This window comes from Podarcis gaigeae, assembly GCF_964106915.1.
Source record: "Podarcis gaigeae genome assembly, chromosome: 14".
Classification (NCBI taxonomy): domain Eukaryota; kingdom Metazoa; phylum Chordata; class Lepidosauria; order Squamata; family Lacertidae; genus Podarcis; species Podarcis gaigeae.
This window is the reverse complement of record NC_139690.1, coordinates 16,686,467-16,713,021: the sequence shown is the minus strand read 5'-3', so window position 1 is coordinate 16,713,021 and position 26,555 is coordinate 16,686,467. Positions and strand designations below refer to the sequence as shown.

At 45.8% G+C, this 26,555-nt stretch overlaps 2 long non-coding RNA genes across 2 annotated transcripts in view; both read left to right on the top strand.

Annotated features, from left to right (window-relative positions):
* Positions 1-26,555, top strand: part of LOC310831832 — a 301,862-nt gene that overhangs the window by 50,687 nt on the left and 224,620 nt on the right. The window lies entirely within an intron of this gene.
* LOC310831807 lies at positions 13,192-25,453 on the top strand. Its single transcript, XR_014557971.1, has 4 exons — positions 13,192-13,765; positions 16,489-16,741; positions 21,479-21,669; positions 23,548-25,453. It is a non-coding gene; the product is annotated as an uncharacterized lncRNA (long non-coding RNA).

Sequence of the window (26,555 nt, the reverse complement as noted above, 5' to 3'; positions counted from 1 at the left end):
GTGGATGTTATATACAAAAGTCTTTATTAAAGTTTAGTTTCCATTTCCAAGCTCTGGGCGCGCAGACCCACGTCTCGACGCTAGACCGGCTAAGTCCCCTCTGACTCACTGCTCCACCCACACCAGTTTAAGATTCTAGCCCGGCTCCACCTCCTACGCTGCTCTTTCCTTCGCTGGGTCTTTCTGCCCTCTGGGGTTCCCTCCTTCCTGGACTCCTCTGACGCTGAGCCTCCTGAGTCTTGCCCCTCCCTCCGGCGGGCTTTAGGACCTGGCTCCCTTCCTGGGTTCCCCGCTGTGCCGCGCTCCTGTACATTTGAACTTGGCGCGTGCGCCCAGCCGGTGACTTTCCTTCTGACCGTTTCCCCGCTTCCTGATGTGGGCGTTGCCAAACCTGACTCCTCTCCTCCCTCTGGTGGTGAGGACACTGGTCCCGACTCCTGGGACTCCCCCTCCCCACTGCGCTCTGGTGGAGAAGCTGGTCCTGATTTCCAGCTGCTGCTCAGGGACTCCCCGCTAGCCCCTTCCTCCTGGGGCTTCCCCCCTGGAGTCCCCTTCGCTCTGGCCACCGGCGCTCCCTTCTGTGAGTCCTCCGATTCGCTAGAGAGGCTTGTGGAATAACTCTGGCCACTGTCACTGCCTGCGCCCCCCTCGTACTCCTCCTCCTCACTCTCCATTTGCTCCCCCTCCTGTGTCTCTCCTTCTGAACCCCTGACAATTATTATTATTATTATTATTATTATTATTATTATTATTATTATTCCCTCCCATCTCTGGCTAGCTCACCTGCCCCTTGACTGAATCTCCATTGCTGACTCAGATTTTCACAAGCACCTAGCACCCAGTTGCAGCTGTTGCTTCCACAAGTATCTGATAGGCCGCGGTAAGAACAGGATGCTGGACTCAATGGGCTACTGGCCTGATCCAACAGGCCCTTCCTGGGTTCTTACATTCTTAGGAGAAATGGGACCATACAGCTACATCATTGTTATGGCTTTCAGAGCCCCAGGGTTTTTTGGCACCAGCCCTGACTGGGCAGTTCCTATGCACACAGAGCCCCCTGATGCACAAGCGACTTCTTCCATGCGCACCCAAGCTGCTGGATTGCGGCCAATGTAAATAATCAACTTGCTAAGCAAATATACTCATTGCTTAGGGACTTATTAGAAACTGGCAGCTAAATAAATCTTCCTAAACAAACAGTGATAATAAAAACAAGCTTAGGCGAACAAGTTTTGTGTGCTGTAATGCCCATATAAATCTGTTAAATGAATAAGACTCGGCAGCATCAGAGGCTAAGAAACATCCTTTAATTTCTCTCTCCAACACACACACACACACACTCAGCATAAAACGTTCAACTGAGTGGCAAATCTGTGACAGGAATAATGTATTCAACTGTGCAGGAATACTACAGGTAAGGTATGCAAATAGACAACGTGCTGCATCGGGGAGAAGTCAAAAGAACAGCTATGCTCATTTATCCTCCTTGTGGAAAGAAGGGCTATTTTTTAATGCAAGCATTTTGCATCAATGAAGTGTTTTTGGTTTTGTTTAAAAAATAATAATGTTAATAACTATTTTCCTATGCAGTGGTACCTCGGGTTAAGAACGTGATTCATTCTGGAGGTCCGTTCTTAACCTGAAACTGTTCTTAACCTGAGGTACCACTTTAGCTAATGGGGCCTCGCACTGCCGCAGCACGATTTCTGTTCTCATCCTGAGGCAAAGTTCTTAAACCAAGGTACTATTTCTGGGTTAGAGGAGTCTGTAACCTGAAGCGCCTGTAACTCAAGGTACCACTGTAGAAGAATTTTGTATTGGGGCCATTTTTTTAAAAAAAAATGCCAATAGCAATTATGTAACCCATACAGAAGAATAACAGAATCACAGAACTGTAGAACTGGAAGGGACCCTGATGATCATCTCTTCCCACCTCCTGCAATGCAAGGATCTTAACTAAAGCATCCATGGCAGATGGCTATCCAGCCTCTGCATAAAAACTTCTATAGAGTTTTCCAAGGCGATCCTATACACACTTACCTAGTAGAAATCCTGTAGAGCTCAGTGGAGGCTCTTATGGTGACAGGCAAGTCAGAAATAATGGGTTGTATCCATGTCCATCATACAAAGGGTAGACCCATTGACATAACTGCCATATGTTCATTAATTTCAGTGGGTCTACTTGGAGTAGAACTCAGCTGGCTACAGTCCCCTTATAAGTAATGAAATAAGGTAAAGATAAGGGGACCCCTGACCATTAGGTCCCGTCGTGACCGACTCTGGAGTTGCGGTGCTCAACTCGCTTTATTGGCTGAGGGAGCCAGTGTGGTGTAGTGGTTAAGAACAGTAGTCTCCTAATCTGGGGAACCGGGTTCGCGTCTCCGCTCCCCCACATGCAGCTGCTGAGTGACCTTGGGCCAGTCACACTTCTTTGAAGTCTCTCAGCCCCACTCACCTCACAGAGTGTTTGTTGTGGGAGAGGAAGGGAAAGAAGAATGTTAGCCGCTTTGAGACTCCTGAAGGGGAGTGAAAGGCGGGATATCAAATCCAAACTCTTCTTCAGGGAGCCGGCATACAGCTTCCGGGTCATGACTAAGCCGCTTCTGGTGAACCAGAGCAGTGCATGGAAACATCGTTTACCTTCCCGCCGGAGCGGTACCTATTTATCTACTTGCACTTTGACGTGCTTTCGACCTGCTAGGTTGGCAGGAGCAGGGACCGAGCAACGGGAGCTCACCCCATCGCGGGGATTCGAACTGCCGACCTTCTGATGGGCAAGTCCTAGGCTCTGTGGTTTAACCCACAGCGCCACCCACGTCCCTCTAATGAAATAAAACACTTTGCAAAGTAAGCCCCTATCTGGAGGGAGTCTATAGGCATTTGGCTTGCATGTTTAAATAAATATGGGGCTGGGTTACTCCTATGCATTCTGCTGCCATATTTTGACTTCCCTGTTAAAAATTCATACTCGGAAGCAAGGTGTGTGGCAAGCCCAGAACTTGTGGCTTACCACACCACTTCCCTCTCTGGAGAAAGCTAAGCCAGTTGAGAAGAGAGTCCTTATTACGTATGCAATTAAGCCAGCTCTGTTTTCGCACAGAATGTCTGCCCTATGGGTTGTGCGTTTTCAGAGTGTGCGGCAGCCGGCAACAGAACGGCCTTCTTTTTAATAAAATCCAACTTAGCCTTGAGCCTTCCCGTAAATGTGGCATTTACATTTATAGTAAGCACCTCTCTCTGGGCAATGATAATAAAAAGCCCCGAGTACAAAACAGAGAGTGGTCTCCACTGTTGCAGAGCCACACGGCGGGATAATAGAAGGACCACACAGTCTTTTGTACCGTGGAATCTGCTAAAGCTGATAAGCAACAGCGAAAGAAAGACAGAAAGCCTTTTCTTGTCATGTTTACATCAGTGTGTACAGTTTTGAAAAGAAGGAGTGGGGAATCGAAGTGGGTCCAGGCAGAAGCACAGACGAGGGTTTGAATGCTTTGCAATAGGCTATTTGAATGCTATGAATTTAACTTTTGGCGAAGCAGGCGCAGGGTTGTGCTGTAAGCCCCCTTGGGGCTTCACTGGGGTTGAATCCCAGTCCAGTACGTGTACAAAAGATTGCAAGGACAATTGTATGCAGATCCTCCAAGTGTCCCTATTTTCCGGGTATGGTCCTGGATCTACAGAAGTCATCCCGGTTTCTGATTTGACCCTGGAATGTCCCGCTTTTCCTTAGGACGTCCCTATTTTCACTGGAGAAATATGGGTGGAGATGGTAGGACGTCCCTATTTTCATCAAAGAAACCTTAGAGCCCGGGAGATAAGTAACTACAGTGGTACCTCTGGTTAAGAACTTAATTCGTTCCAGAGGTCCGTTCTTAACCTGAAACTGTTCTTAACCTGAGGTACCACTTTAGCTAATGGGGCCTTTTTTTTACAGTAAGGTAGCAAAAAGGATACAGTAGTGACAAAATCAGTTAAAGCCATAAAAGCTTGCTTAAAATGTGCTCTGAAATAAGTAATAGACACATAACCGAAAGTTTGTGGTTCAGTGCAGGGCAGCTTCCTGCATTCTTCACATCTGGAGGACCAGAGGCACAGTGGCAGAGCATCTGTGGTACATGCAGAAGATCCCAAATGCAATTTCCAGCTTCTCCAGGTAAGGGAACGTCTCCAGAGAGCTGCTGATGGTCTCTGGAGGCAGCACTGAACTAGATGGACCAATGGTCCGATTCAGTATGAGACAACTTTCTAGGATTACTTCTTTTGGAAAAGATTTGTTTTAGGGAACAAACTGACCCAAGGCTGATGTCTGCTTCAATGTTTTACATTACAGTATTTTTCATCTTCTTATGGGCAGGTCCTAAATCTTCATTTGACCCATGCATTCCTGCAGCACCCTGCTCCTTTAACCACTTACTAATGTAATGGACCAGATTAAACTGGTATGTTCTCCTGATGTCAGGATCTTCCTATTAACCACCAGGAGAGACAAGACAGCTTTAACACTTAGGAATCAAAGAAGAGAAATGGGGAGGTGCGCTGGAGTCTTGCGATGTGTTTTTCCTTTAGGTGGCTGGATCGGTTATCAGCTTACTTCAGAAAACACTTCCACGCTAGGTGAGCAGAATTCAAGCAGAAACCAACTATAAAGTGGAATATTGCTGAAGGGTAGAGGCAAAGCTCTCAGGGGGGATTAGGAGGGATGCTGATGTATTTAAACCATTGCCTACTTTATATAGTGGGAAGGTGAGGTAAGCAGCTACCCTAGGATGGCAGAAATCCAGAGGTGCTGTGCTAATTGGGAGAGCTCTGGAAAACACTCTCCCTTTGCTTTGACCCTGGAGATAACAGCATCAAGTCTGTGTAGGAATGGGCGAGAAATTTAATTCCAATTTAAAGTCAACCTACACCACGTGTGCTGTCTGAAACAATATATGGACCAATATACAGCCACCTTTTGAAATTTCCCACCCACATGAGAAACCAGGCAGGAAGAGGCTTTGGAGAGAGGCGTTTTTGCCCTGGAGGACCCCTCCCCATCTCCCCAAATCCTTTTCCTCTCTAGGAATCTAGTCTGGTTCATTTTAAGCAGGTTGGATTTGATTTAAACCAAATCGATTTAATTTTTTTTTTATAATAATATTTATTGAGTTTTACAGAAAAAAGGTTCACAAAAACAAAACAAAAATGAAAATACATATACACACATAAAAAAGCAAAAGCAAAACCAAAACTTAAAAAGAAAATTTAAGAAAAGAAAAATCCCTTTTTCAAATATCATAACATTCATTAACTTATTTTCCTGACTTCCTCACATCTCCCTTTTTTGTATCCCATTTAAAGATTTAGACAGCAAATTCATATCTTCTTAATTTTACCCTTAGTTAATTATCCTCACGAATTTTAACTTCTAATCATATTGCTAGTACCCCTTCATTTCATTCCAACATCATACACATTCAAAAGTTTTACAATGTTTCTGTAAATACATCTTAAATTTCTTCCAGTCTTCCTCCACCGACTCTTCTCCCTGATCCCGGATTCTGCCAATCATTTTCGCCATTTCCATATATTCCATCAATTGCATCTGCCAATCTTCCAGCGTGGGTATATCTTGTGTCTTCCAATGTTTGGCGATGAGAATTCTTGCTGCTGCTGTTGCGTACATAAAAAAGGTTCTATCCTTCTTTAACACCAATTGGCCGACTATGCCCAGGAGAAAAGCCTCCAGTTTCTTAGGGAAAGTGTACTTAAGTACCTTTTTTAGTTCATTATATATCATCTCCCAGAAAGCCTTAATCCTTGGGCACGTCCACCAAAGGTGAAAGAATGTACCTTCAGTTTCTTTACATTTCCAACATTTGTTATCGGGCAAATGATAAATTTTTGCAAGCTTGACCGGGCGGGGTCATGTACCACCTATACATCATTTTCATAATATTCTCTCTTAAGGCATTACATGCCGTAAATTTAATCCCGGTGGTCCATAACTTCTCCCAGTCAGCAAACATAATATTATATCCTATATCTTGTGCCCATTTTATCATTGCTGATTTTACCGTTTCTTCCTCCGTGTTCCACTTCAACAGCAAGTTGTACATTTTTGACAATACCTTAACATTGGGTTCTAACAACTCTGTCTCTAACTTTGATTTTTCCACCTGGAAGCCCACTTTCTTGTCCTGATTATATGCTTCTCTTATTTGAAAGTAATGTAACCAGTCTCGCACCTTATCTTTAAGTTTCTCATAACTCTGCAGTTTCAATTTACCACCTTCCTCTTCCAAAATTTCCCAATACTTTGGCCATTTTGTCTCCATATTAATTCTTTTCAGCGCTTTGGCCTCCATGGGTGAGAGCCACCTTGGGGTTTTCCTTTCCAAAAGATCTTTATACCTCGACCATACATTAAACAATGCTTTTCTGACAATATGGTTTTTAAAAGACTTATGTACCTTAACCTTGCCATACCACAGATATGCATGCCATCCAAATGCATTATCATAACCTTCAATATCTAAAACGTCAGTGTTTTCAAGAAGTAGCCATTCCTTCAACCAGCAAAAAGCTGCTGATTCATAATATAATTTCAATTCTGGCAGAGCAAATCCCCCTCTATCTTTAGAATCTGTAAGTATCTTAAACTTTATTCTAAACCAAATCAATTTAAATCACGATTAAATTCGCGATTTGAATCACTAGTTGAATCACTTGATTAAAATCATTATTTTTTCACAGAAAGACTCATTCTTGCTGGTATAACCTTAATATTTACAACCAGAGGAAGGTTTCATTTTTGGAATAATAATTTTTCAGAGCAGTTTTTACAGTTATATCAAAAATTACTGATTTGGTTATACTCTTAGAAATACATAGACAGATAATTATGAAATTATTGCAAGGTTTAATAAGTTAACTGTGTATATTTGGACAACTTTTATGCTGTACTTTATTGGAAGGAGAAAAATAAAATTTCCTCTATAACAATTTAAACAATGTATTTAACTAAAACAAGAACATTATAGCATATGTGTCCATGTTTGTAAACTGATGTGGTTAAACAATTTTTTGCGGAGGAGGAGGAGGAGGAGGAGGAGGAAGAAGAAGAAGAAGACGACGAAGAAGTTTAGACTGAATTTTAGCACATATGAAAAACTTAAAACAAATCCTTATTTCCTGGTGAATAGCCTATGGACTATACTGTAACTTAAATAGAAAACAACCATCAGAAATTTTTTTCCTCCAAAAGCATTTTATTTTAAAAAATCCAATTTAAATTTTAAAAAATCCGTTTTAAATCAAAAAAATCATCAATTTTTATCCACCCTGTTTTTAAGCCATAGAGAGAGTCAAGCTGCAGGACCAGAGCTCTCTGTATGTCTTTCAGAGCCAGAGCCGAAGAGGAAATGCCCACTACACAAAGAGGGGGCGCTTGCATTCATGGTAGGGGCAGTAGCGAAGGAAGCTGTCGTGACACCTGGGGCGGGCGTCGCTACATAGGGCTCATGTGCGGCATCACTACGTATGACGCATGCACCGTACGTAGCGACGCCACACATGCGCTGTACATAGTGGTTTGCTGGCAGCGCCGCTCCAGTGCCGTACGGATGGTGCCAGGATCCTCTGCTCGAGGCTGCAGCCACGAACGGAGGATCCTCCACATGCAGCTGCGGTGGCGCGGTGGCTGCTTGCGCTGCCACGAGCCCCTGCGGGCTGACTTCTTATCACCCCCACAGGCACCCGGGGCACACCGCCCCCCTGCCCCCCGTTGCAATGCCACTGGGTAGGGGGAACAAGATGAGGTGAACAAGGACCATTTGGTTAAGTGCAGAAGTGCTTAAGTGCAAAAGAGTTTACACTGGACTGGAGAAATCGCCAGGCACATCGTAGTGCAGGCACCCCCCTATTCTCGCTGAAGTCACCATTAACATTGGCTTTATTACCTTTGCCGTCTCAGCATAAGTGGGATTATCAGACTCTAACCAGCAGAGAATGCTTCTCTTGTCCAACCCAATCCCCAGAGGTGAGCCAAACTAATATATTTACTTAAGTGTTTAAGAAGTTGGAGCTAGGTGGTGGTGGTGGCAGCGAGGGCCCTGCTTTAATAATAATAATAACAGTAATAATAAACCCAGCAGCCATCTCCCTTCACCTCATTTTACATACCACAAAGGAGTGTTCTTCTGTGGGTTGATTCCAGCGGGGCCCTAAGTACACGAAAGGCCTGGCAACCTCGTGAGGAACAAGGAAAGCAATTAGTTTTACATTTCCTAAAACATTGCGGATCTGTTTTATTTTGGGGGGCTATATGGGTTTTGGCTATTAAAATAGAACTATTTGCGTAAGAATGTGGGGGGAAGGTGGCTTGTGAAAGGGAGCCTTGTTGGGGATGGAAAGCAGGCGTTTTTACAGGGCCCGTGGTCAGGCCTTCCTGTGTAGGGCTCAGTCAGAATATAGACAGCATTTAAGAATATTTTCCAGTGTGGGGTGGAATTGGCCTGCAGTTGGGCGATGCCCAGGAACACACTCAGGAAGCAGCATTCAGTAGGATTGAATGCTCCTGCCCTCGGTCAGGAGGGGGACAGGGGAAGAGATGCAGCACCTCCTTCTTCCCCCTCCCAACCATATGTTTAGTTGGGGGTTAAAATTCTAATGAAACATTAGTAAGGTACAGGTAAAGGACCGCTGGACGATTAAGTCCAGTCAAAGGCGACTATGGGGTTGTGGCGCTCATCTCACTTTCAGGCCGAGGGAGCCGGCGTTTGTCCACAGACAGCTTTCTGGGTCATGTGGCCAGCATGACTAAACTGCTTCTGGCACAACGGGACACCGTGACAGAAGCCGGAGTGCACGGAAACACCGTTTACCTTCCCACCACAGCGGTACTTATTTATCTACTTGCACTGGCATGCTTTCAAACTGCTAGATTGGCAGGAGCTGGGACAGAGCAACGAGGGCTCACTCCATTGTGGGGATTTGAACCGCTCACCTTCTGATCGGCAAGCCCAAAAGGCTCAGTGGTTTAGACCACAGTGCCACCCGCATCCCTGAAACGTTAGTCCCACCCCCTGAATGGATTCAGGGCTGGATCCAGTCTGGTTTGGATGGAAGCCAGGGGCCTGAATTGAGAAGGCTGTGCACAAGTAAGGCCAGCTCTGTATCTAAGGTTGCCACATTTGGTCAGGCAAAATGCGGGACAGGCAGGGGACAGGGGTAGACGTCGGCTCCCATAGGCAACTTAAGCCACAGGTCCAGCCTCTTGCCATGTTTGCGTCAGAAGAGACTTGAGCACAAAGGAGGAGGAGGAGGAGGGAAGAGGAGAGGTCAGGTCGGGGTGGCGGAGAGAGCCGAGCAGCAATGCACCAGGCTAGACTGGCAGGCAGTGGCTGAGGAGGAGTACCAGCGGGGAGAAAGGAAAGAGGGGTGAGGGAGAGTGTCAGGGACCGTGCTGAGGAGGGCTGCACTGAGGAAGAATGGTGGGAGCCACCCCCTCCTCCTGATCCTGAATCATCCCAGGAGCAGGAGGACAGTGTAGATTTGGAACAGTGGTTTGCAGAGGGGCATAGTTCAGAAGGCAGAAGCTGGGAAATACTGGATGGGGAACAGCTAGGAGAAGTGACACTGGAAGAGAGAGTGTTAACAGATTCACAGTCTCTGGACAGCACCCACCCTACATCTCCAAAGACACAGAGAGCTCAGAAAATGTTAGAACAGAAAGCGCAGAAGGTACAAACTCAGATTACAAGATGTAGGAGTGATGTAGATTAATAGAGATGGAGGGGGAGAGTGAGCCTTAATTGGGAGCACCACCATTTCTAGTAGACATGGTGTTTGTTTTCTCACTGTGATTATTAAAGAATCTAACTGGTAAGACGTTCCTTTCATTTGATCTCTTCTTATTTACTAAGCCGATTCCCTGGAGCCTGACAGAGGGGAAGGAGGTTGTTCCTTCCCCCTTCTCTCTTTTGTCGCTCACACAGGGCCAGACTGCTCATCAGCTGCACCAACAGCAATGCAACCACCATTTTGGGTTGGCCAAGCACGAGTATGGGAGAAAGCTGTCCTGTTTGAAGCCCAAATGGGACAGGAGATGGGTAGCAACCCTACTGGAGAGAGTCTTGAGGGCCAGGCAGAGAGACCTTGAAGTTTAGCCCCCAAGCCTGAAGTACCCGGTTCCTGCCCTAGAACTACTGTCCTCCAAAGCTACTAAAGTCCATCTAAGCCCCATTAGCAGGCCAGGATCCAGGTTGAAAATGGTCAAATATTTTGCCCCAGTTACATGGAGTTGTACCCAATGGTAATCCAACTCAGAGTAGACCCACTGAAATTAATGAAAGATAGCTTCAATGGTTTGCTCTGACTGGGACTAGCATTAAGTCCAACTCCGTGTGTTTGGAACCCCTGCATACTTTTTGCTGCCCATTTTCAAGTGTCTGCCCAATCCCGTTTTGCATGATATTGCAAATGTGTGTGTGTAGCTCATCATAATCCCACTGCTGTCGCAGCTGCTGTGCGTTTTAGGTTTGGCAGGCAGCTGTCCCAAAATTGCCCGAGATTCCCTGCCAGTCTTTTTAAATTGCATTATACAATCAATTAAACTTTTCTGACCTTCCTGTCTCCAGATAAATTCAGCCGTTGATGCTTCGAGAAGCAAATCATGCATGCAAATTGGGTCTAATGACAGCTGTAGTTCTGACTGCAGCCATGAAATAAAGGAGTGTAACACAGGGCGAGCTTGGGTAAAACATGGAGCCACATATATTTAGTTTCATGCAATTTCTTTGCTGGGTGCCTGTGCAGGAACCTAGCTAACTTTAGCACATAAAAGTGGGTGGCTTTAACTTCACCCCCGCCCCTGTCAAAGACACACCGCAGGGTGGGTAGGGAGGTCGCCCCAAAGGTGATTCTTACCCAGCCAACAGGTCCTACAACCTGGAAGACAAGTCTTGGGTCTCAGCTTTCATCTTAAAAGTACCTAAAGATGCCCACCAAACTCCACCTTGTGAAATTCCTGCACGTACGTGTGAAATACATAACACACACAAACACAATTTGAAGCCAAAATATGGGACGCCATCTTCCCCAATGCCATCTTCCTGTTTTCTATCACAAGAGCACAGCGGCCATTTTGGTTGCTGTGATCTTGCGTGGTTTTGCACCACAGTTTTCCCCTCCCCCCAAAAAAAGCAGGCTGGGGGACATGGTGCCCCAAAATGCATGTTTTAGGGCACCATGCAAGATCGCAGCCCCCAAAAATTGCATTTTCTGCTAAAAACACAATTATAGCTAATTATACATATTATTAAATGCATTATTGTAGGTGTCATATACATAAGTAAGCCTTCCTCCATCCCACCCCACCCATGTGGGAAATATGGGAGGTTGGGAGGGGAAAATTCATTTTCGGTCCTGAGGCTCTAACATTGAGGACAGGTGGGTGGGGTGATCATGCTCAAAAGGAGGCTTATAATATAATACAATACTTTTTGCATTAAATGTTGCACATAATAGCTTTTTTTAATGCACAAGTGGATTAGACATAAGGGGATACTCAGTGCAAGAGGCAGTGGGATACAAGCAAAGGTTGTTCAGGTTGGAACGGCCACATTTTATGTATATATGCATTTAAAACACATTCCTTGCCCGTTGCTATTTCTTATCATTTTGATTCTCTTGAGAATCAGGAGTATAGCTAGTTTACAGCCTGTTCTTAATCCTTAGGAGGAGCGGCAGGGTGCTGGATTTTGCAAGGTTTAGGAGCTAAAACCTCAGCTAAGCGTATCAGCAGAGGATGCTGTGATGCTTAGTTATTTGCTAGCCTCTTGTATCCATTTATCTCCACTTGAACTTGCTTGATCCATTAGGTGGCCGAGAGAAAAGAGAGTGGGAGAGAATTAGCTGTTCAATGAAATCCAGCTTAGCGACTGAATGAACTTGACAGGCAGCTCCTTTAGGCAACTTTGAATGGGCTTCAAAACAATGTGGGTTCGCACAGGTGATCGTTCTAAGTACTGCTGTCGAGAGGCCACCAGATTGTTCTCGCAAGGTCTTCCACGTTAAATGGCAGGTTAAAAAAAGTCTAATGCAGGGGCACGTTCTCTGAGCATTGAGAAGTTCTGGCGCCAGAGATCCTTGTGTGTTCTAATTTCTCATAGAGGACAGATCACTGGGAAGTGATAACGACTTTTGCAATTATTGGTGTATTTACAGGAGTCCGAGTAGCCAGCACTCCTATAAGGCAGCAGATTTGCACATAGGAACATACGAACAGGGCTGTCTTAAGCATATGCAGTGCCAGGGTGCAAAGATCCGCCCAGCTCCCACCCACCCCAGGTTACCCAGTCCCAGGTGCGCAGGAGGGCAGAGCTGGCCGGCCACCTCAGCATCTCACTGGCTCGGTCGTCCCCAAACTCGTGGTGGAGAGCCGTCCGCAGCAGAAGATCCTGCTGCAGCACTCTGACCGACGGGCAGGCTCTTCCCTGGCTCAACTCTCAGGCCCCGGACTCTCGGCCTGGCGCCCCTTAGAGCCCAGAGCCCGGGTGCCCCACACCCCTAGCACCTATGGGTAAGACGGCCCTGCCTATGAAGAGGCTGCTGGATAAGGCCAAAGGTCAGCATTCTGTTCTCACAGTGGCCAACCAGATGTGGTGTAGTGGTTAAGAGCGGTGGACTCATAATCTGGTGAACTGGGTTCGATTCCCCGCTCCTCCACATGCAGCTGCTGGGTGACCTTGGGCCAGTCACACTTCTCTGAAGTCTCTCAGCCCCACTCACCTCACAGAGTGTTTGTTGTGGGGGAGGAAGGGAAAGGAGTTTGTTAGCCACTTTGAGACTCCCTAGGGTAGTGATAAAGTGGGGTATCAAATCCAAACTCTTGTGGGAAACCTGCAAGCAGGATTTGAGCATAGGAGTACTCTCCCCTCATTTGGTTTCCAAAAAGTGATATTTTGAAGCATTACTGTCTCCAACTGTGGAGGCCAAGCATAGCCATCATGACTTGTTGTCATTGATAGTCCTAATTATATGGGCTCTTATCAAGTCCAGGAATTAATTTCAAGGAAAAGCAGGGGTTAACCACTTCCTGACACTCCGCCCTTCCTGGCTGTTACTCAGTTGTGCAGTCCAACCTTGCATTCACCTAGCTGCATCAGGGCTATTGGCATCCAATAAAACTCCTTGCTCCACCGCTGCCTTGCCGTTTGTTTTAGAAGCTGCCTCCCCATCTACTGCAATGTGTTTGAAATTGGGAGGGGGGAAAGAGTGAAAACTTCTGCCTGAGTGGAAGAGCAAGACAGGAAAGGGTGGAGAGAAATGCCAAGTGGTGGGAGACGCGAAAAGGAAAGGTTGGCTAGGATGCACTCAGCCGGCAGAGATCGGAGCCATATCTGTAGTGGTGCTTGGCTTAAGAGCAAGTTCACCCTTGATTGTTGCTAAGCAATGAAGACGAAGGCAGAGAGAGAGAGAGAGAGAGAGAGAGAGAGAGAGAGAGAGAGAGAGAAGCAGAGCAAGAAAATGAAAAAGCCTTTGAGGTCATCCAGAGCGACTGCCAAATTAAATATAGATGCTCCCGCTGCACGGTCTGACTTGCCGTGAATGCAAAGATGCTAAATAACTCCAGCCTCTCTCCCAGACTATCAGCTGTCAAAAAGTGGTCCAGTATCTACATCACAAGCATCACCTGCAGGCAGAGAGCATGGTCTGTGTCCTAGTATGCTGGTTAACCACATGTAGGGGCCTGAACCATTGGCCCCTGCCTCTGATCCAAAAGGTAAGAATGGGGTTTTTAATATATATATATATTGTTCTATGTATTTGCTGAATGGCTTGGGGCAGGGAGAACTGTGTCTTTATAAATAATCCTGTCACTTTGTTCTGATGTGGCTAAGAGCTAGGAGGCTTCTTGCAGCAGCTAATATGTCTACATAACTGAGCCTGCACATACATGTGAAATATGGCATATGAAAGGATGCAGACCCTTTTTATTTTGCCCTTTAAGTCAGAATTGTCACTTGGAGGTGATTGACAGCCTTCAGACAGTATCGGAATCGGTGTGGATATTGAGATTGACTAAGCAAGTGGAATGTTTGCAATCATGTATCCTCAACTACAACGAGGGTTGTGTATGAGTGTGAATGTGTTCGCATGCCTACACACATAAGTGCGTACCTATGCACAAATACTTGTGCACCCGTGTGTGTGTGTGTTCTGTTTGGCATTCACAAGTCTCACTATCTGATATTCTCACAGTAGACAAGAGTGCACCTTTTCTGCTTTTTGTCAGTTAAACCACAATTGTATTCCCTTTATTTTCACAAAATGCTCCCGAACTGTTATAAACAGTGGTTCTCATTTGTTCAATGCAATCCCTGGTATGATTGTTGCCTGTGATCGGATTCAAAGCTCATTTTCTGGTTTAGTTTATGTATGACAGATTTCAGGACTATAGCCCCCTTCCATAATCATAAATACTTTGCAGTGCTTATCTTTTTATCACTTGGAATTATATATACCATATGCTGTGTCTTTTCCAGAGTTCCCAATCATTTCACAGGCATTAAACTTTTATTCCTTACCTGCATTTTTAACATTTGGTCATCTGCAAAAAGAGATTAACATTTGCTGCTGGGTGGCAGATGTCTGCATCCATAGCAGTGAACCATTTACCTTTCCTTGTCTAGAACCATAGCACCAGTCAATCACCCCACATCTCTGCATGAGCTTGGTGTGTTGCTGTTTCTTACAATGAAGATATAAAACATCAAAAGCCTCTCTACAAAAGACCGCTGATCTATGGTTCAGAAGACATGAACATAATTGCTAAAAGCCACTTTGAGGATTTGGATTCAAATTCTTGTTTAGCGATGAAACTCCCAGGATGGCCTGAGATGGTCACTACCCGCAGTGTAACCTACCTCACAGGGTTGTAGTGATGTGGGAGCAGAGGAACGTTGTGCACTGTCTTAAGTTCCTTAAGACCGAGAGCCCGTGTGGTGTAGTGGTTAAGAGCAGTGGACTCATAATCTGGTGAACCGGGTTCGATTCCCCGCTCCTCCACATGCAGCTGCTGGGTGACCTTGGGCCAGTCACACTTCTCTGAAGTCTCTCAGCTTCACTCACCTCACAGAGTGTTTGTTGTGGGGGGGGAGGAGATTCTTAGTTGATTTGAGACTTCTTAGGGTAGTAGTAAAGTGGGATATCAAATCCAAACTCCTCTTCTTCTTCTCGAATATTTATTTTATTTTCCTTGACATACTTATTATTTGACGGATCGATTTACTACACGGCCAAATTTTGGAATATGACTAGAGGGGGGAAACCCAAAAATTCAGTATTATCATGGGTGACTTGCGTGTGGAGGGTGTGTGTGATTTGTTTGTGGCCAGAATCTATTAGAAGGCGATGCTGAGGATCTTTGTTCTTTCTGCCTGCAGACATATCTCAGGCGACGTGACCAGCGACTTCATGATAGATCATCACAAGCTGCCCTGTACTGAATCAGACAATTGGTCCATCTAGCTCTTTATGGTCCAAAGTATTGGAGCCTCAGCTTCAGGATCTGTCCTTCCAGTGAGCACTCAGGGCTTCAGAATGGAGAGGTTTGATCTTCTTGCAGCCCATGGGACTCTCAAGAGTCTCCGCCAGCACCAGAATTCAAAAGCATCCATTCTTCAGCGATCAGCCTTCTTTATGGTCCAGCTCTCACTTCCATACATCACTACGGGGAAAACCAGAGCTTCAATTATACGGACCTTTGTTGGCAAGGTGATGTCTCTGCTTTTTAAGATGCTGTCTAGGTTTGTCATTGCTTTTCTTTCAAGAAGCAGGTGTCTTTTAATTTCGTGACTGCTGTCACCATCTGCAGTGATCATGGAGCCCAAGAAAGTAAAATCACTCACTGCCTCCATTTCTTCCCCTTCTATTTGCCAGGAGGTGATGGGACCAGTGGCCATGATCTTAGTTATTTTGATGTTGAGCTTCAGACCATATTTCGCGCTCTCCTATTTCACCCTCATTAAAAGGTTCTTTAATTCCTCCTCACTTTCTGCCATCAAGGTTGTGTATTATTATTATTATTATTATTATTATTATTATTATTATTATTTCCCTGCCCTATATGAAGATAGTGGAGATTGAATCCAGGATCTCCTACACTTGCTCTAGCACTGAGCTATGGTTTTTCCCAAACTAATTACACCACAGTATCATTTTTGTTATTTTTTGTGGGGGGGGGGAAGCATCTTTCCACAGCACAGAATTTGCCTCACCAAAATCATCCTTGGGAAGTAGAGAATTTATCTAAACGATGCCCCGTTGTCATCCTGTTCACACACCCACACAGCCTCTACAAGATAATCCTGTTAAGCATTTTGAACGTCCAAGTTCCTGAAACAGAAAGTGCACACAGACTGCTTTTGCTAAGAAGATATATAGGCTGTTGTATGTTGCATGCTTGAATTTGCCTCTCTGTCTGTCTCCATTTTATTGCTACAGGGGGGAAAGAAATCCCTTCGCCTATCAGCAGTAACAGGTCTTGCTGCAGGCAGATGATAACTCTGTTCTGCCACCTCATTGACAGCCAACGAAGCTTGACAGACAGAAGGACCAAAGGGAAGCAATCGCTTTTTTCTTTTTTTAAGGATCTAAAAAGCACCGTCTGTGCTTGCTGAAATGTCTTCACACCTTGCTTGAATTACACAGAAGCAGAATGAACGACATCATTTGTTGGGATTATGCAAAGCAGGAGGTAATAATACAAAATGCAACAAACAAACAGTCACACGCTACACAATTACAAGTTCTTTGCGGTATCTTGCTGTTGTTGTTAGCATCTGGGTGGATAACGTCAGATTCAGAAAGACCAGGGCGAGTGGTGGATGCAGAAGGGATGTCAAAATGGATCCCTGGCTCTCCTAAGGTAGCATGTGCATGGCGATTTGGAGGGGAGAGGATTTAGGTCAGGCTGGGGAAGGGTGAAGGGCAGAATACAGAATTAGCAGTGGACAAACTTTCTCAAGCTCTCGTCGTATTGCCTCAGACGATGACATGCTGTTCCCTCCTCCAAAATAAAAGGGAAAATTAATAAATAAGGATTCTTTGGAGGCATTCCAAAGTGAACCAGACCCCATCCAACTCCCAATTAAGGGCATTATTATTATTATTATTATTATTATTATTATTAGAAATTGATAAACCATTCCATAGCCTGAGTACAACAGGATAACAATGAGCTAAAATTTCACACAAATTGTAAAAATAAAGCCATTCCCACAGATGTACAATTCGCCTTTCATAAATGATTGGGTCGCACCTCAGGGAGAAACTTCTTAATCATCTTCAGTAGGTATCTAAGCATCATAATGCTGGGCAACTGTCTAATTTTAGTTGGTAACTGGTTCCAGAGGGCTGGATGAGCGTCCAATATCCTTCCATGATTCATCAAACCTTCCCTAATTCACCTCTCCCCATTTTCAGTTGCTGGTGCTCCATAGGCAATCAGAACATGAGGAGGTTCTTCATTCCTCTCTCCCTGATGCCTTCTCCACCCCCAATTATTTTTTAATTATTATTTTTTGCAGGAAGAGCCCAATCACCTATACTGCCCATTACCCCTTCCCATAAATAAAAACCTCACCTTGGTGCAAAGAAGTCTATATACCAGGCAGGTGAGGAGGGCTGTCTTGAAACAGGTGAGGCATGCTGGATTTCTCATCCTTCCTGGATAGAATTAAGTCAAATGAGTGGAGGACCTTTTTCAGCTCAAGGGCAGCATTCCCGGCTGAGATGCAAATTTTAACTTTGTTGTACAGTGGGCTAGTTTCTGCACTCATGCGCCCCTCTTCATCCTCCAGCCAGGGAAGCAAGAAACATTTTCCTTAGTTCAAGGACACATTCCATCCAGGCAAAAACACTCAGGGAGGGTACAAATCAGGGCTGGTGAGGGATGTGGCCTGAGGAGAGGGGGCTGACTGGTGAAAGGTTGCATTTGGCCTCCACAAAGGCCTGATGTTCCCTAACCCTGAAGTAAAGTGATGGCAGCATAGAGATGCTGGCAACATCTTTTGCCTCCAGGGAATCGCGGGAGATGTCCTGGCAGCAAAAGATACTCCCAGCATTGCAAAATAGGCAGTGCTCAACTTATTTCTGTCCAAGAAGCCTCTTCCATCTGTGAAGAAGCCAAGACCAGCTCTACCATTAGACGGAGTGAGGTGACCGCCTGAGATGACAGATGGGTGTGGGGGTTTTTTGTGGGTGTGGAGGGCAGCAGTGCCAACTGCCTCAGCAGTTCCTCCCTTGCTCCTCACCTCTGTCAGAGGAGGACTGAGTTGTTCTGGGTGTCACGCAGCTTGGTCTGCCACCCATAAGTTGACCTGATGCCCTGAGGATGTTGCCCTGTCATCAATGTTACAGTTAGATTCAACTACTCATTCAGTTCACTTCTGTATGTGGAAAGAGGGCAGGCGCACCAGCTCGTAGGGGCAGAGGTGTGTTGGGCCCCCTCAAAATCTGCTGGCGGACAAAGGAAGCTGAGCATGTTGTTGAGCGGACAAAGGAAGCTGAGCATGGAGTGGGTCAGTGGTTGGCTTCTCTTGGGTGTGAGAGAGGAAGCCACGCTGGGCTCCACACTCAGGCTCCTCCAGACAATGTGACACCATGCATGTGCCATGCGTCGTGTGCATTGCGTCACACACATGTGCCAGGCCGCCTAATCTTGGGCACCAGATGTTGTTGTTGTTTAGTTGTTTAGTCGTGCCCGACTCTTTGTGACCCCATGGACTAGAGCACGCCAGGTCCTCCTGTCTTCCACTGCCTCCCGCAGTTTGGTCAAACTCATGTTCGTAGCTTCGAGAACACTATCCAACCATCTCGTCCTCTGCCGTCCCCTTCTCCTTGTGCCCTCCATCTTTCCTAACATCAGGGTCTTTTCCAGGGAGTCTTCTCTTCTCATGTGGTGGCCAAAGTATTGGAGTCTCAACTTCACGATCTGTCCTTCCTGTGACACTCAGGGCTGATTTCCTTAAAGAATGGATAGGTTTGATCTTCTTGCAGTCCATGGGACTCTCAAGAGTCTCCTCCAGCACCAGAATTCAAAAGCATCAATTCAAGGTGATCAACCTTCTTTATGGTCCAGCTCTCACTTCCATACATCACTAGGGCACCAGATATCACCTCTTAAAGAGGAAGGTGCATTCTTATCCTTTGCCTCAGGAAGTAAATGTCTCAAACAGGCCCTGGAGGGAGCTTCCTTCTACAATCAACCAACAGGCATTGGCAAGAGGGAATTTTGAGGGTGAGCAGGATGGAAGACAGGGGGACCCAGCTAATTCTAGTTTTGCCCTCACCCTCTGTACTGCTGAGTTATACAGAGGCGAGACTGAGACTTAGGAGGAGGAAGCTGACAAATAGTGCCACCCTCTGGGCTGGTTGCAGGTAAGAGCACAGGTAGTTGGTGGGCAGAGTGAGGTCAGTGTGGCAGTGCCCTTCTTCGACCAGCCTCCCCTAGAATCAAACAAGAAGGTCTTGCTCGCAACAAACAGTGCTGCCTGCTTGCCAGAATTCAATCCGGTGGGCAACCATGCCTCGCTTCCAAATCTCCCCCCATCTCTGAGGGAAATAAAAATAAAAGTCAAGGCAGGATTCTCTCCCGCAGATGCACTCCTATCTTCGAAACCTGCCTTGCAGAAGGTGAGAGACCATCTCTTGTGCCTTAAAAGAAAATCACCTATTTTTGAGTGCACACATCAACTCTTCTGCAGCAACCCCGGGCATGTGGCAGAACATCTGTTATGGAAACACTAGAAAGCAGAACGGAGGCAAGCTGGGCAGCTGCCAACTCTCTCAAGATCTTCTCCCTCCCCTTCCTTGACAGGGCTGTCAATAACAGGACAGATGGCATCCAATAGGCAGGCAGGCTGGCTCACTTTGTTAACAACCCCAAATGCGTGAAACGATTCCCAGTTCATTTTGCACCAGGCGCTGCCTCCTTGTGCTGTATTTGTTAAAATCATTTTGAATGCAAATGCAGCTCGCTATTCCGAAATGGGGAGAAAATGGATTATTATTAGACAGTGTTAGCTGGGAACAATGAGCAGCTCAGTTCTTGTGGGAGCCAATTTGCAGACACCATATTGACACATGCCTAATCTGCTCTAACTGTGCCCTTCAGGCTAAAGGTGCAGAAATTGAAGCTGGGATCTAGGTCAGTACATTTATACAGACAGATTTTTATTGCAAATATAACAGAAAGGGGGGGGGGATGTCAGTTCACTGTAATGATAAGCATTATCCATCCATCCTAATTGCAACATGTATATTAAGATAAGTAGTTCATCTGTCCAAATCGGCATCCACATTTAGGGATGTAGCTTTGTAGAGGATATCAGCTGATGATGATGTTTCACAATGCAATTTCAAGCCCAAAGTAACACAGTTAGAGGGATTTATTCTTTTCAGCGTCAATACACCCTGATGTGTATCTCGCCCAACACAATGAGGAGGGGTTCTGCATCCAAAAGAAGACAATAAAAGAAGTAACTGGTTTTATGTGTGAGCCTCCTCTAGATTCCTGCAAAAGCGAACAACTATTTAGAAATACAAGTACAGTGGTACCTCGGGTTACATACGCTTCAGGTTACAGACTCCGCTAACCCAGAAATAGTACCTTGGCTTAAGAACTTTGCTTCAGGATGAGAGCAGAAATTGTGCTCTGGCAGTGCGGCAGCAGCAGGAGGCCCCATTAGTGGTGCTTCAGGTTAAGAAAAGTTTCAGGTTAAGAACGGACCTCCGGAACGAATTAAGTACCCGGTACTTAACCCGAGGTACCATTGTAAAGGGGTGTGAGTGTGTATGTGGGTGATTTATTTCCTTATTTATATATATTTTATCATTCATCTTATCACCAGGGATGGGGAACCTGTGGCCCTCAAGGAGAGGTGCTGCCAACTTTTTTGGGCATGTGGGCACATTCGAAGTTTTGCTGAAGTGCTGCAGATGCCAGTCAAAAAATGGCTGCTGTGGGGACATGGTGTAACACAAAATGGCTGCCACATCTAAAAGAGCAGAAAAGGTGACTGGACCACAAAAGGGCATGGGTGTGCCCCCACCACATTCAGCTGCCCCCTTAAAATGGAAAAAGGCACCTTCATCAGCCACCTTCATGTTCGCTCATAGAAAGGTCTTAGCTAGGGTTGCCAAATGTCCAGAATTTCTCGGACATAGCCAATATTCAGCACTTGTAAAGAACGTCCGGGCGGAAATCGCTGAAATGTCGGGGGAAATCCAGGTGTATGGCGGAAATGTAGATTTTGGTGAATTTCATTAAAAAGAGCTCACAAACCATGTGTGTGTGTGTGTCCCTGGATTTTCACTTTTTGAAATATGGCACCCCTATCTTAGCACCTCTGTGTACCTCTCATTCCCTCTGAACTGATACGAGGGTAAGGGTCCACTCTTGGCAACCAATAAATTGTGGTTATGTTTACAGGGGAACATGCAGTGTGGGAGATGCTGAGCTCATGCTATTGGAACTGAGCAAGAAGACTCGGTTGTGGTAGAGCATCTGTTTTGCATGGAAAAGCTCCCAGGTATAATCCCCAACATTGCTAGGTAAGGCTCGGAGACACACCTGTCTGAAGACCCGGAGAACTGCTGCCAGTCAGAGAAGATGAAACCAAGGTAAATGGACCAATTTATCTGACATAGTATAGGGCAGCTCCTACATCATGCAGAAGTGACTGCCAGTGGGTGTGTCAGGGACTGGATGGATGAGGGAGAATGGTGACAACTGCCTGACCAAGAGCCCCCCAGGGAAAGTACAGAGGGAGAGGATTTGACTCCTGGATCCTGGAGGTGAGAAACCAGCCACACCCCAGAAGAAGGGAAGAGCTGGGAAGCACTGGAGACTGGGAGCTTGAAAGATGATGAAGAGGAGGAAACAGGCAGGTGCCCCAGCACAGGGCAGAGAGAGGAATCAGACTTGGCAGTTCCAACACAGAGCCACTCTGACAGCTTCTCTGCTGACAGCCTGCAAGCCCCCTCCCCACTTCCAAAACAAGCCGTCTATGGCATGTTACCAAATAAAGGGCCAGGTAGAAACAGAAGTGAGGGATGCGGGTGGCGCTGTGGGTTAAACCACAGAGCCTAGGACTTGCCGATCAGAAGGTTGGCGGTTCAAATCCCCGCGACGGGGTGAGCTCCCATTGCTCGGTCCCTGCTCCTGCCAACCTAGCAGTTCAAAAGCACGTCAAAGTGCAAGTAGATAAATAGGTACCACTCTGGCGGGAAGGTAAACGGCGTTTCCGTGCACTGCTCTGGTTCGCCAGAAGTGGCTTAGTCATGCTGGCCACATGACCTGCAAGCTGTACAGCGGCTCCCTCAGCCAATAAAGCGAGATGAGCGCCACAACCCCAGAGTCAGCCACGACTGGACCTAATGGTCAGGGGTCCCTTAACCTTTAGAAACAGAAAGGGTCCCTTGGGGCTTGCTGTAGACCAGGGGTCAGCGAACTTACCACGCCTTGGGCCGGTGTCTCCAGCACCGATCGTGAAGCGGGCCGGAGGGCGGGGGAGCGCGTGCCCATATGCGTGCGCACAAGCTAATTCCAGCGCACTTCCGGGTCAGAGAAGCACCGGAAATAGCTTGTGCATATGTGCATGGGCCTCCTCTGACTCGGATGTGCACTGGAAATAACACTTGTGCATGAGCAAATAACACATGTCCACAAGCTATTTCTAGTGCTCTACCGACCCGGACCTGGCCAGCTGTGCAGCACAGCACCGGTAAGAGTGGGCAGCGGCAGCAGGCGGCAGGGGTTGCCGCGGGCCGGATAAACAAGTCCCTCTGGCCTTATCCGGCCCATGGACCTTAGTTTGGGGACCCTGCTGTAGACAGAGGAAGGGGCCTGACACAGAGGGATAGGGACAAGCGACTTCCGGCAAACGCTTCATCTAGATAGGAGCAACCCTTAGAAGTCTCTTTGTGTTCTCTGTTCTGCTACCTTAATAAAGAAACTAACTATAAGTCAAGGGACGCAGGTGGCACTGTGGGTTAAACCACAGAGCCTAGGACTTGCCGATCAGAAGGTCGGCCGTTCGAATCCCTGCAACGGGGTGAGCTGCCGTTGTTCGGTCCCTGTTCCTGCCAACCTAGCAGTTCAAAAGCACGTCAAAGTGCAAGTAGATAAATAGGTACCGCTCCGGCGGGAAGGTAAACGGTGTTTCCGTACGCTGCTCTGGTTCGCCAGAAGTGGCTTAGTCATGCTGGCCACATGATCCGGAAGCTGTACGCCGGCTCCCTTGGCCAATAAAGCAAGATGAGCGCCGCAATCCCAGAGTCGGTCATGACTGGACCTAATGGTCAGGGGTCCCTTTACCTTTACCTAACTGTAAGTTAGCCAGTGTTTCACTGCCTTTCTCTGATCTGCAAATGACCTGTTCTCCTTGTCAGCTCCCTGGCAGAGTGGCACCTGCTTCTCCAGAAGGTGAGGAGTCCTTACTCTACCTGATTATCCACAGACCACAAGTGCCTTAGTGATTTCTTCTCCTTTTTCCCCAGGACACACTTCTCTCTTGCGCCATCTTGGTGGGAATGTGGACAGCAGTGCGCTCTTCCTGAGTCCAGCTCCACGTGGTTTCACAAATACCTGGAAATTATCCGACACCAGAGTTTAAGAGGGGGTCATTCTCCATGTTGCTTGAAGAGCAGCAGTAAACATTTCAAGCACACATCTGCGCCATCAGAGCATCTTGAGCTTTCAGATAGAACAAAGGGATCATGAGGAGGACAGGGGTGGAAATAGCAACTATTTGTTTTGTCTCCTAACTGGCAGAAGGGAAGAGCTGGTGAAATTCAATTTGTGGCTTGTGTGCCGAGGCACTTCGGTCCTCATGAATCACCTAGAAGAATCTGTGCCAACTGCAAGACCAGCCAAGGCTTCCTTCGGGTTTAGATTGATGAGCAGAAGCAAGCAGCCACTTCAGAGCTGACAAAAGAGACTTGGAATGGGCGCCAAGCTTGTCTGGATGAGTGGGAATCGACCATTTTTACAGGCAGAACACACTTTTTTCAGGAATGTAGGAAGTTGCCTTGAACCAAGTCAGACCACTGGTCCATCATCGCAGTACTATCTGCTAGGGGTGTGAATCAGCTCTTTGTGGGAGTCAAATAACAAGCTGAATTATTAGTCTCTGCAGCTAGTCTTGGGCGCAGTTATCCTCCTGCGGTTTGACTACACCCCTGGGGGTGCATTCCATTGTCTCTTGAGACAGACAAATGCCAACAACAACAACAACAACGCCTATGTGGCTACATTTAGTCTATTCTGTCTTGAAAGGTAAAGCTATGACTTATTCAGCAGCAGAGGACATCATGTGTTCCTTACCATGATGCAATGTCTATCAATAGACATTAATTAACTGATGTAACCACTGAGTTGGCAATGTCTAAGTTGTGAGGTTTTCGGTACAGCGAACTAATTATTTATCTATTGCGAGAAAGAGTGGCAAGTGCTTGTGGGTGTAAGAATCTCTGTGGAGAAAGATGCTGTTTTAATTAAATCAACTGCTGGCAGACATAATAAGCTTTCGGGCCTATTTCCGTTCTGTAGTAACTGAGTGTCATTAATCAATCATTCAACCTATGGTCTGGCTACTCCACCCATCGCAAATTTGCACCTAGTGTGAATCATTCAATTTCAGGGGGTTTTCCCCCTCATTTTTCCAATCTTTGGTTCAATTTTCCACATTTCCATATCAGTTTAATAAATTAATAAATATATAACTTACTTCATGAACATTCAACTACAGGCCTAGCTTGCCCCATAATGTTCCCCAGTGCCTATGAATCCAAACCCTTCCTCCTGACACCATCGTCTCATTTCGATATTGAGACCACAAAGCTGAGCCTGTCTGTCTGGCCCTGCACATGGAACTGGTAGCATTTCAGAGAAAGCCATCTTGGAGTGGCACCCAGGGCCTGGTGCAAGATGGAGCATTGTTGAGCCAATTGGGAGTGGATACCATAGTCCTCTTATATTAAATAAACATGTAAGTAGCCAATTGCCTAGAAAATCCAACACGGTCACATCTGATTTTGAGAGAGGAATATCATAGATTTAAGAGTCTCACGCTCTACTGACTGAAGTATCCCAACAAATGAGGAGACTGGTTTTTAAAAAATAAAAATAAAAATGTTGAAACGGAAAGTCAAGAGGGTCAAATCACTCCAAAATGCTTTTAGCTCCAAACACACTATTAGATACTCAGCTGGAGTGTATACCACAGATCCAGGAAAAGTACCATAAGAGACAAGAGGACACTGGCATGATTAACAAGTAGAGTGAGAGAAGCTATTAGAGGCAAGAAGGTTTCCTTCAAATAACTGAAGTCTTGTCCTGATGAAGAGAATGAAAAGGAACACAAACTGTGGCCCAAAAAGTGCAGACAGACAGTAAGGGATGCTTTGGGGGGGAAGACTTTGAGGAACACGTTACTGTAAAAATAAAGACCAACAAGGAGAAGTTCTTCAAATATATTAGTAGCAGGAAACCATCTAGGAAGACCCTTCGACAACAAGGGAGGACAAAGAGATTGCAGAGAAGCAGAATGATTTGTTTGCATCTGTCTTCACAATGGAGATATAGAGCAGAACCCAGTACCTTTGCAGGAGATGAGTCTGAGGAGCCAAGGTGGATAATGGAGACAAGTAATGAAGTTCTATAATGAAATGAAAAAGGTATTTAAATATACCTTCCTGAAGAAACCAGAGGCTTTTCTCCTGGGCATGGTCGGCCAATTGGTGTCAAAGAAGGATAGAACTTTTTTTATGTATGCTACAACAGCAGCAAGAATACTTGTTGCGAAGTACTGGAAGACACAGGATCTACCCACTCTGGAAGAATGGCAGATGAAGGTGATAGACTATATGGGACTGGCAGAAATGACTGGCAGAATCCGAGACCAGGGAGAAGAGTCCGCGGAAGAAGACTGGAAGAAATTTAAAGACTATTTACAGAAATATTATAAAATTAATGAATGTTAGAATGATGTCGGATAGAAATTAAGTGGTTTTCAGCTGTAATGTTATAAGAGAATACGGAAAAAAGGTTTAGAAGTAGGTTAAAAAAATATTGATAAGGATTTGCTGAACTAACAATTGAATTGGAATACAAAAAAGGGAGGTACGAGGAGGTCTGGGAAATAAGTTAATGAAAAATAAGTTATTGAAATTTTGTGTGTTTTTAAGTATTTTCTGTTTTGTATTTTTGTTACATTTTTCTTTTTTCTTTTTGATTTTCTTTTTACTGTATTAATATTGAAAATTTTAATAAATATATTATAAAAAAAGTAATGAAGTTCTAGACCAACAGACAAAATTAAAACTGCCGAAACTCTGGGTCCAGTTGGCATCCTTCTGAGAGTCTCAAAAAACCTCAAATGTGAAAATGCTAATCTTCTAACAATAATATATAACTTGCCCCCTGGGTCAACCTCTTATACCCTAGGACTGGATAGTAGCCAACGTAATGCCAAATTTAGAAAAGGAATCCAGGGGGATCCTGGAAA